This window comes from Microtus ochrogaster, linkage group LG4 (assembly GCF_000317375.1).
Source record: "Microtus ochrogaster isolate Prairie Vole_2 linkage group LG4, MicOch1.0, whole genome shotgun sequence".
NCBI classification, from domain to species: Eukaryota; Metazoa; Chordata; class Mammalia; order Rodentia; family Cricetidae; genus Microtus; species Microtus ochrogaster.
The window spans coordinates 19759013-19767354 of record NC_022030.1 but is presented as its reverse complement, the minus strand read 5'-3'; positions in this window follow the sequence as shown (position 1 = coordinate 19767354).

The window sequence follows — 8342 nt, the reverse complement described above, 5'->3', positions numbered from 1 at the left end:
GCGTGGGGACACCAGGCCCACGTGGATGGTGATTGTGTTAGGCTCTCACTCAGAGGAGGCTGAAAGGAGAGATGTAGGGAAATCCTTCCAAGCATGGCCTTCTGTCTGCCTTGGTGTGGACCTATGCTGAGCCACAGGGCAAAGTGTTGCTTCGGGTTTTTGGGAGAAACAGGGTCACTCCAGCATGAATTTTAGATGCAGGGGAATCAACCTCTGGCGAACTGACTGACTGTAGCTTTGCAAAAGGCTTTTTATTATTATTATTATTGTTATACAATTTACACCTTAGCAAGTCAATTTCCCCATACCAAAACCTCTTATTTGAAGCTCCCCAAAGAGACAAAAGCCAAAGCAATTCCCAGTCGCAGGACACCTGTTTTCTGAGTCCTCCCACAGCCAAGTTTTTGCATAGGCTTTGAACCTTTAGGAAACTCCCAGATGAGATTTACATACTTCAGACAGAAGGTATGGACGACGCAAAAGGCCAGGTACTAACATTCTGGAATCAAGCCAGCGGCAGAGCTCTGCGGGAACTCTCGCTACAGCTAAGGACTTAAAAAGAAAAAATAAATAAATGGGAATGGAGAGGATGCGGACGGCCTTCTGAAGACTGATACAGACAGAGATCCAGCGTGCCCCACGGTCCTCTGAAGACTGATACAGACAGAGATCCAGAGTGCCCCCACGGTCCTCTGAAGACTGATACAGACAGAGATCCAGAGTGCCCCCACGGTCCTCTGGAGACTGATACAGACAGAGATCCAGCGTGCTCCACGGTCCTCTGAAGACTGGTAGAGAGAACCAGCGTGCCCCCATGGTCCTCTGGAGACTGGTAGAGAGATCCAGCGTGCCCTCACGGCCCTCAGGAGACTGGTAGAGAGAACCAGCGTGCCCCCACTGTCCTCTGGAGACTGGTAGAGAGATCCAGCGTGCCCCACGGCCCTCAGGAGACTGGTAGAGAGAGCCAGCGTGCCCCCACGGTCCTCTGGAGACTGGTAGAGAGATCCAGCGCGCCCCCACGGCCCTCAGGAGACTGGTACAGACAGAGATCCAGCGTGCTCCACGGTCCTCTGAAGACTGATACAGACAGAGATCCAGCGCGCCCCCACGGCCCTCTGGAGACTGGTAGAGAGAGCCAGCCTGCCCCACGCACATGCCCGTGAGAGTACAGGCGCCACCAAGGAGGAGGCTCTCGGGGTTGGGTGGACAGTGTCAGTTTGCAGCTCCCTAAATCTATGGGAAAGGCGTGCCACCAGAAAAGGGGCCAGGTTAGTCACAGCACACTGATCCCCAGGAAGGGCTACTTTGCTGGCGATCCTTAAAGAGGTTTCCATGAGTGGTAAGGAGGAAAGGACCGCAAGGCTGACTCTCAAGGCTAGTCTGGCTGTTGCAGAGTTGGGCTGAGGTCTGGAAACTGTGTTTCTTAGCCTTCCCAAAACGATTCCCTCTGGCCCCGAGAGCTTCAATATCTTCTTTGGAAATGGTGGGATTTTTTTTTTCCCTAGCCAGACTGACTTGGGTTTGATGTCTTATCTTGTAGGTCAGAGGCTGTGTCATTGTCTTAAGAACTCTGACCTAGGAGAAGAGTGGGGATAGGTGATACCGACTCCCAAGATACACCTCCAGGGTCCTTGTATAGCTTCCTCCGCTGCTATAACAAAGTGTCACAGACTGGGCAGCTTAAAAAACAAAACATTCTCTCACACTCCCAGGACTGGAAGTCTCAGACTGCCCACTGCCCTCTGTGTCCTTGGTGCGCACGTGTCCCACCCTGTGCTGTGGCACACCTCACAGGACTCTGTTGTCACCTTCCATCGTGTGGGTCCCAGGGATTGAACTCAGGGCTCCAGACTTGGTGACAAGTGCCTTTGCCCACTGAGTGTCGCCCCCCCATTCTTTTTGTTTCCTTCTTAACCAAGGGATTGACCCCCAACGTCTTCTTGCATGCAAGGCAAACATTCTATCAATGAGTCATACTTTCAGCCCTTTGTGAGTAGATTCCAGGCAAGTGTTCTATTCCCAGATTATACCTCCAACTCTTTTTTAAAAACAAAAACCATAAAAAACAAAAACAGGGCTAGAGAGATGGCTTAGAGGTTAAGAGCATTGCCTGCTCTTCCAAAGGTCCTGAGTTCAATTCCGAGCAACCACATGGTGGCTCCCAACCATCTGTAATGGGGTCTGGTGCCCTCTTCTGGCCTGCAGGCATACACACAGACAGAATATTGTATACATAATAAATAAATAAATAAATATTAAAAAAATAAAAAACAAAAACATTTTACTTTGAGACAAGGCCTTATGACATTTCCCTGGTTAGCCTCGAATTTAAAATCTACCTGCATCAGCTTCCTGAATGGTTGAGATTTCAGGCCTCTGCCACTGGGTTCTGCTCTAAATGTAATCTTGCCTTGACTCTTTTTATTCAAATATAAGGATCTGAGAAAGAAAGAAAGATTTTGTATATCACATACCAGGAAGACACTGGGATCTTAAATTTCCTTGTCTCTATAAATGCACACAGCACACATATCCCATGGAGGCTCTGATTTACAGATAGCACAACAGAAAATGCTATCATGGTGGTATCCAGGAAGTGTGCCAACTGCTCCTTTTCTTCCCTTCGTGTGTGTGTGTGTGTGTGTGTGTGTGTGTGTGTGGCACACTTCTGTTGGGGGGACATGCACCTGTGTGCCAATGTACAGAGGCCAGAGGGCAATGCCAACTTCCATGGAGACAGGTCTCTCCCTGAACCTGTAGCTAGACTGGTGGCCAAGAATTCCTTGTTTGGTTGAAAGCATCACCTCAGCTCCCTAACACCCCTTTATACAAAAAGTCTGGATTGTTTGGTTGGGGGGTTTCACTCCAGCCTCATGGCATCCATTTTTGGAATGTTGGGTGGAAAACTCCATTCCAAGCTTTCTCTCCTGGGAGTTGCCTCAGTCCAAACTGCACCTCCAAGAAAGCCTGCCAAAGGTAACCCCTCCCTAGAGAAGGTCAAGACCACCCCCATAGGCTATTTAAACTGCCCTCCAGAGAATGAACACATGATCTCCCCCTTTCCCTCTTTCCCTTTCCGTGTTTTCCCGGGAGCCACCCGGGAGTGCTGGCACCCATTAAACCTGGGTATCTTTTAATTCCATCTGATTTGGTATGATTGGGATTATTTGTGTCTGCAGAGAAGTTGGTCATTTAAGGGAAAATACTCAGCAGTCATATCCATCCCCCTGCCTCTGCCTATCACAGTACTGGGATGACAAGTGTATGTCACCACTCCCGGCTTTTTACACGGGTTCTTGGTATTAAAATCAAGTCAATGTGCTTGCTCAGAAATCATTCTTATCCCCTGTGCCACCTCCCCAGCCCAGGTCATTTCCTGATTATATTTTGATTACAATACTATGTCATAAGATTCTACTGTGGATCAGGTACTGAGGAACCTAGCCTAATGGACATTATTATTATTTACCAGTCTCCAACTATTTATTGGACAAGATTTTATTTGTTTGTTTGTTTTGAGATGGGGTCTGTCTGTGTAACCCTAACTGGTCCAGTACTTATGCAGTCAAGGCTAACTTCAAACTGACAGCAATCCTCCTGCCTCAGTCTCCTGAGTCCTGAGAATCCAGACACTTAGAAACAGCAAATACTCCCACAGAATCAACTAACCTGGGCTCATAGGGGCTCACAGAGACTGAACCACCAACCAGGGAGTCTGCATAGGACTGACCCAGGTCCTTTGCACATATGTTACAATTTTGTAGTTTGGTCCTCTTGTGGAACTTCTAAAGGTCAGAGCAAGGACTGTCTCTGACTCTGTTGCCTGATTTGGGGACCCTTTCCGCTTACCTTATCCAGCATTGATAGAAGAGGAACGTGCCTAGTCCCATTGCAGCTTGATATGCCAAGGCTGATATCGGGGGAGGGGGGGGCTGCCCTTTTCTGAAGAGAAATGGAGGAAGAGTAGATGGGAGAAGGGGGGTGTGGGGAGGGGGAAGAAACTGAGGTTGGGATGTAAAAACAAATAAATACAAAAAAGGAAGGAGGGAAGGAAAAGAAGAAAGAAAGAAAGAAAGAAAGAAAGAAAGAAAGAAAGAAAGGGGAAGAGAAGGAAGGAAGGAAAACAGGGATGGTACTGAAAAAGCATTTAAAGATGATCTGGTTCTATCCATTTTCTTCCCTGAGGATTTCTCCAGTAGCAGCTACAACATGACATTAACATGGGTGAAGCGTCCAAGAAAAAGAATATAAAAATGTAGATTTCAAAAATAAAAATGTAGAAATAAAGAAATATAAAGTTGTAAGCCTAGGAGAATGAGAACAGCAGCTTGAGGATTAACTATTAACAGTGGGTTATTTTGCTTTACAACCCATAGCTCTGTTTACACTGCCAAAGTATCTCTCTGCAAACTGAGAGCCTAACACCCCCAGCCATCCTTGGTTAACACAGATATGAGCTGAGTTAGGAGATGGATATATGACCTCTGGGTTACACATTTTCCCTGCTATGTGAAATTGGCAGCATCAAAGGGGAGAACACAGGGCTTCAGTAAACACCCCCTGGAAGAACAAGGAAGACAATAGTAAGTACAAACACTAGTTTAACTAAGACTCTGTTAATGGAGATTGTAAAGTTAAGACAATCTGTATCTGAGTTTTACCTTGAGATTGTAAAAATTCCCTTGTTCAGACCTAATGCTTGGTGCCCCTACTATAAAAAGGTGGGCTCAGAAACTGGCCTTTGTCACAGCCTAACAAAATCCATCTCTGGCTGTGGTCTCAGCTAATTAATAAGGTTTTTGTCTCCCATGGAGATTTTTTTACTTTATTTTTTATTTTTTTCCTGGATTCTGGTTTCTGGAATAAAGTTTACTTCTGGTTTATTAGACTTTGGTGGTCTGTCCCCATCTTTGTGCACCCCACTCTGGACCCAAAAATGGAGATTGGGGATCTGAACTCTGGTCCTCATGCTTCCAAAACAAACACTTTAGCCTCCGAGGAATCTCCCATTCTCTCCCCTGACATGGTTTGTGTTTTAGGACAAACTCTTTCATTGGGACCTGGGGTTTGCTGATTAAGTTGGGCTGTCTGTCTAAAGGACTCCAGAATCCTCAGTGCTGGACTTACAAGCACATGCTACTGTGCCTGGCTTTTTTTGCTTGAGTTCTGGGGCTCTAACTCAAGTCCTCATGCTTACACACCAAGTGCTGTACCTACAGAGTTACCTCCCTCCTTTATCATATGCGCTTCAACCCAAATGCAAGTCACTGTGCCCAGCGCATACCTTTCCTTTTCCAGAGAACCCAGGGTACTGGCAGGGGAAGAAATTCAAAATGGATCACTCAAGTGACTTGGGCATCTGAGCAGCGGAAAATGGTGTTAAAAGTCCTGCTCCTGGCCACTATTTCCTGGCTTTGTGAGCCAAGCGTTCACTTCTCTTTTTCTTTGTTTTTTAGCTTTTTAGAATCATACATATATTCGTGTCTGTGTGGGTATGTACATGTATGTGCACGTGTCCTCGGAGGTCAAAAGAGGGGCTTGAATAGCCCCCTCCAGAGCTAGTTACAGGCAGCTGTGAACTGTGCGACATGGTGCTAAGAAATGAATTCCAGTCGGTTCAGCATGCCCTCTTAATGCTGAGCCATCTCTCCAGTCCTTTTCTACTTTTCTTTTCTCTTCTTGTCTTGTTGAGACACAAGCCTCCCAAGGTAGCCTAGGCTGGCCTTAAACTTGAGGTCCTCCAGCTTCAGCCCCCAGAGTACTGGGATTACCGGGGTGGACCACCAGGCCCAGTTGAGCTGGAGCTGAGGATCAGACCCAGGGTTTTGTTCACCCTAAAGAAATCCTTGTCCACCCACCCAAAGCCCCCTGTGTGCTTTAGTTAGTCAAGAATTCAACAGCTAGGAGGCAAAGACTGTTGCTGAAAACCAACAAAATTGGGGCTTGGGCTGTAGCTAAGCAGTAGAGCACTTCACCTGTGCGGTTTTAGGCCCAACTTCTAGCACTCAGTAATAATAATAATATAAAAGAGAATCACGCCTTGGGCAGCTCTGAAGAAGAATGGGGAGGGAGATTCTTCTCACCGCACTGGCCTTGTGCAGAGAGGGCTTCATGCAGGGCCCTGCTTAGAAATAGGAGGAAGAGACAGTCATACCCCAGGAAGATTAGGGCTGTGGTAGGTGCCAACATTGGAGCTGGGGAAAACCCAGAGGGAAAGTGCTTCCTTCTCATGTCAGTAAGGAAGTGTGGGAAGGTGTTTTTCTGGCACCGTTATCTCTCAGGAAGAAATGTTCATAGGATACCATGTAGAATCATATCCGTATCCATACGGATATGCCACTTAAGTGCTCAGGAGTCTGGCTCAAAACTATGGGCAAATATCTGGTGCGAGTTCTAACATGCCCCAGCCCCCTCATGGCGGATGAGCTGCTCTGCCAGCAGAGAAACCAAGCACGTGATTCAGCCAGACTGTGGGCTGAGGACCCAGAGCTGAGTCTAGAATGAAGACTACAGCTGGCCTCCAAAGCCTTGAGCAAAGCCTGTCCCCCAACCCTGCAGTCGGTTTCAGGACTGGTGGTTTTGCAGTCTTTACACCTGCTGGGCACAAATTCCTGCTGTCTTCATGAGTCCAGCTGTGCCCACTTGCAAAAGACCATCATAGCTGGCGACTATTGATCATTCCCTGCCAGTGCCACCTGTGGCCAGAGGGAGGCGAGGGGAGAGTCACGGGACCTTCACCCGAGTAGCAGGCCCAGTCGGCTGGGCATATGCAACAGGTGTATGCAATTCTGCCCTAATTACATGTGACCTCAGGGACAAGCCAGAAGTACACAGGCTGGGAAAGACTAGGGAGGGGGCTCATCTGTGTGGCCTTAAGTGAGTCCTCAGTCACCTCCCAGTGTGACTGCTTTAAGGCCACCTCTGCTCCTGCCCACGACCGCCATTGCTCTGCCAGTGAGCCTAGTAAAGGCGTTGGTTCCCGAGGAGGAACTTGGTAGAATCGTACCTTGGGTTGTCGTTGGGACCTTTGCGGGAGGGGTAGATGTTATGTCTCCCCTAGGGAATGAGTCTTAGCAATGGCATCTAATGAAAAGAAAGAAGGGGGTTAGGACTGTGGTTCAGTTCAAAAGTGCTTGCCTGGTTTGGGGCCCTGCAGCGCACAAGCTAAGTGTTGCAAAAGAATGCGTGCCAACTCCCAAACCAGGCCAACATTTATGGAGACCATTTTTCTGGAAAAAAAATTTCTAGGATATCATTTTTTTCCAGTCCTTTTGAGACAAGGAAATTTTGCATTGCCAAGAAATACCATTTTAAATTTATTTTCATTTTATGTGCTTAAGTGTTTTGCCTTCAGGTGTGTATGTGTATCACGTGCATATCTGGGACCAAAAGAGGCTGAAGAGTTTGTCAGATGCCCGGAGACTGCAGTTATAGGTGCTTGGGAGCCGCCATGTGGGAGTGGGTGCTCGGTACCGGACCTGGGGTTTCTGGAAGAGTGGCCAGTTCTCTTTACCACTGAGCTATCAGTACTCCAACCCTACAAGAAATATGTTACTTCTCCATAGATATTCACCCTCCTCCAACACCTGCTCAGCTGCTTCCCAGATGGGAGGGAAGTGAAGGCTCCAGGACATAAATTGTTCTGTGAGGAAAAAAAAAAAAAACACAGAGGAACATCTCTAAAGGTGGAGGAACAGATAAAAAGGCAATGCAGAAAAAAAAAAAAGCCAGGGAGACAGAGATTACCAGTGGGGGACAGAAACAAGAGCAAGAAGGCCTGAGGTACATTTTGCAATATCCTCACAGAGTTGACCCATTTCCCCACCTGACTAGAAGGTAGCTGAGTAGCCCTGAGATGAAGAAATGGGGTTTCTGTAATACTTGGAAACAGGTAGGGGCCCCATGGATGGCTCAAAGGGAAGTGCCATTGGGTCAATGGGGAGCAGGGTAACTCCAGTTCTTACTGTGGAAGGAGCAGGGTCTGAGGAAATGGACCTGGGGCCTGGAGAACTGGGTCTGAGGGAGGAGGGCTGGGCCTGGGGTCCTCAGTCTGAGGAAGGTGACCTGGTGTCTGGAGTCCTGGGTCTGAGGGAGGATAGTTAGGTTCTCAAACTGTCAGCCTGAAGAAGGATGAGGACTGGACTCCTAAGTCCAAGGAAGAGGGCTTGGGGTCTGAATCCCTAGGGCTGAGGAAAGGATGGCGTGGTCCTAGACTCCTAGCTCTCGGGAAGCTGTTGGGATGTGGACCCCTGGGTTAGTGGCAAGGCTTAGACCAGATCTTTGAGCCCAACGGAGGAGGGTTTGGGGGCTGGATCCCTCCTGGTTCTAAGGGTTGAAGGCTG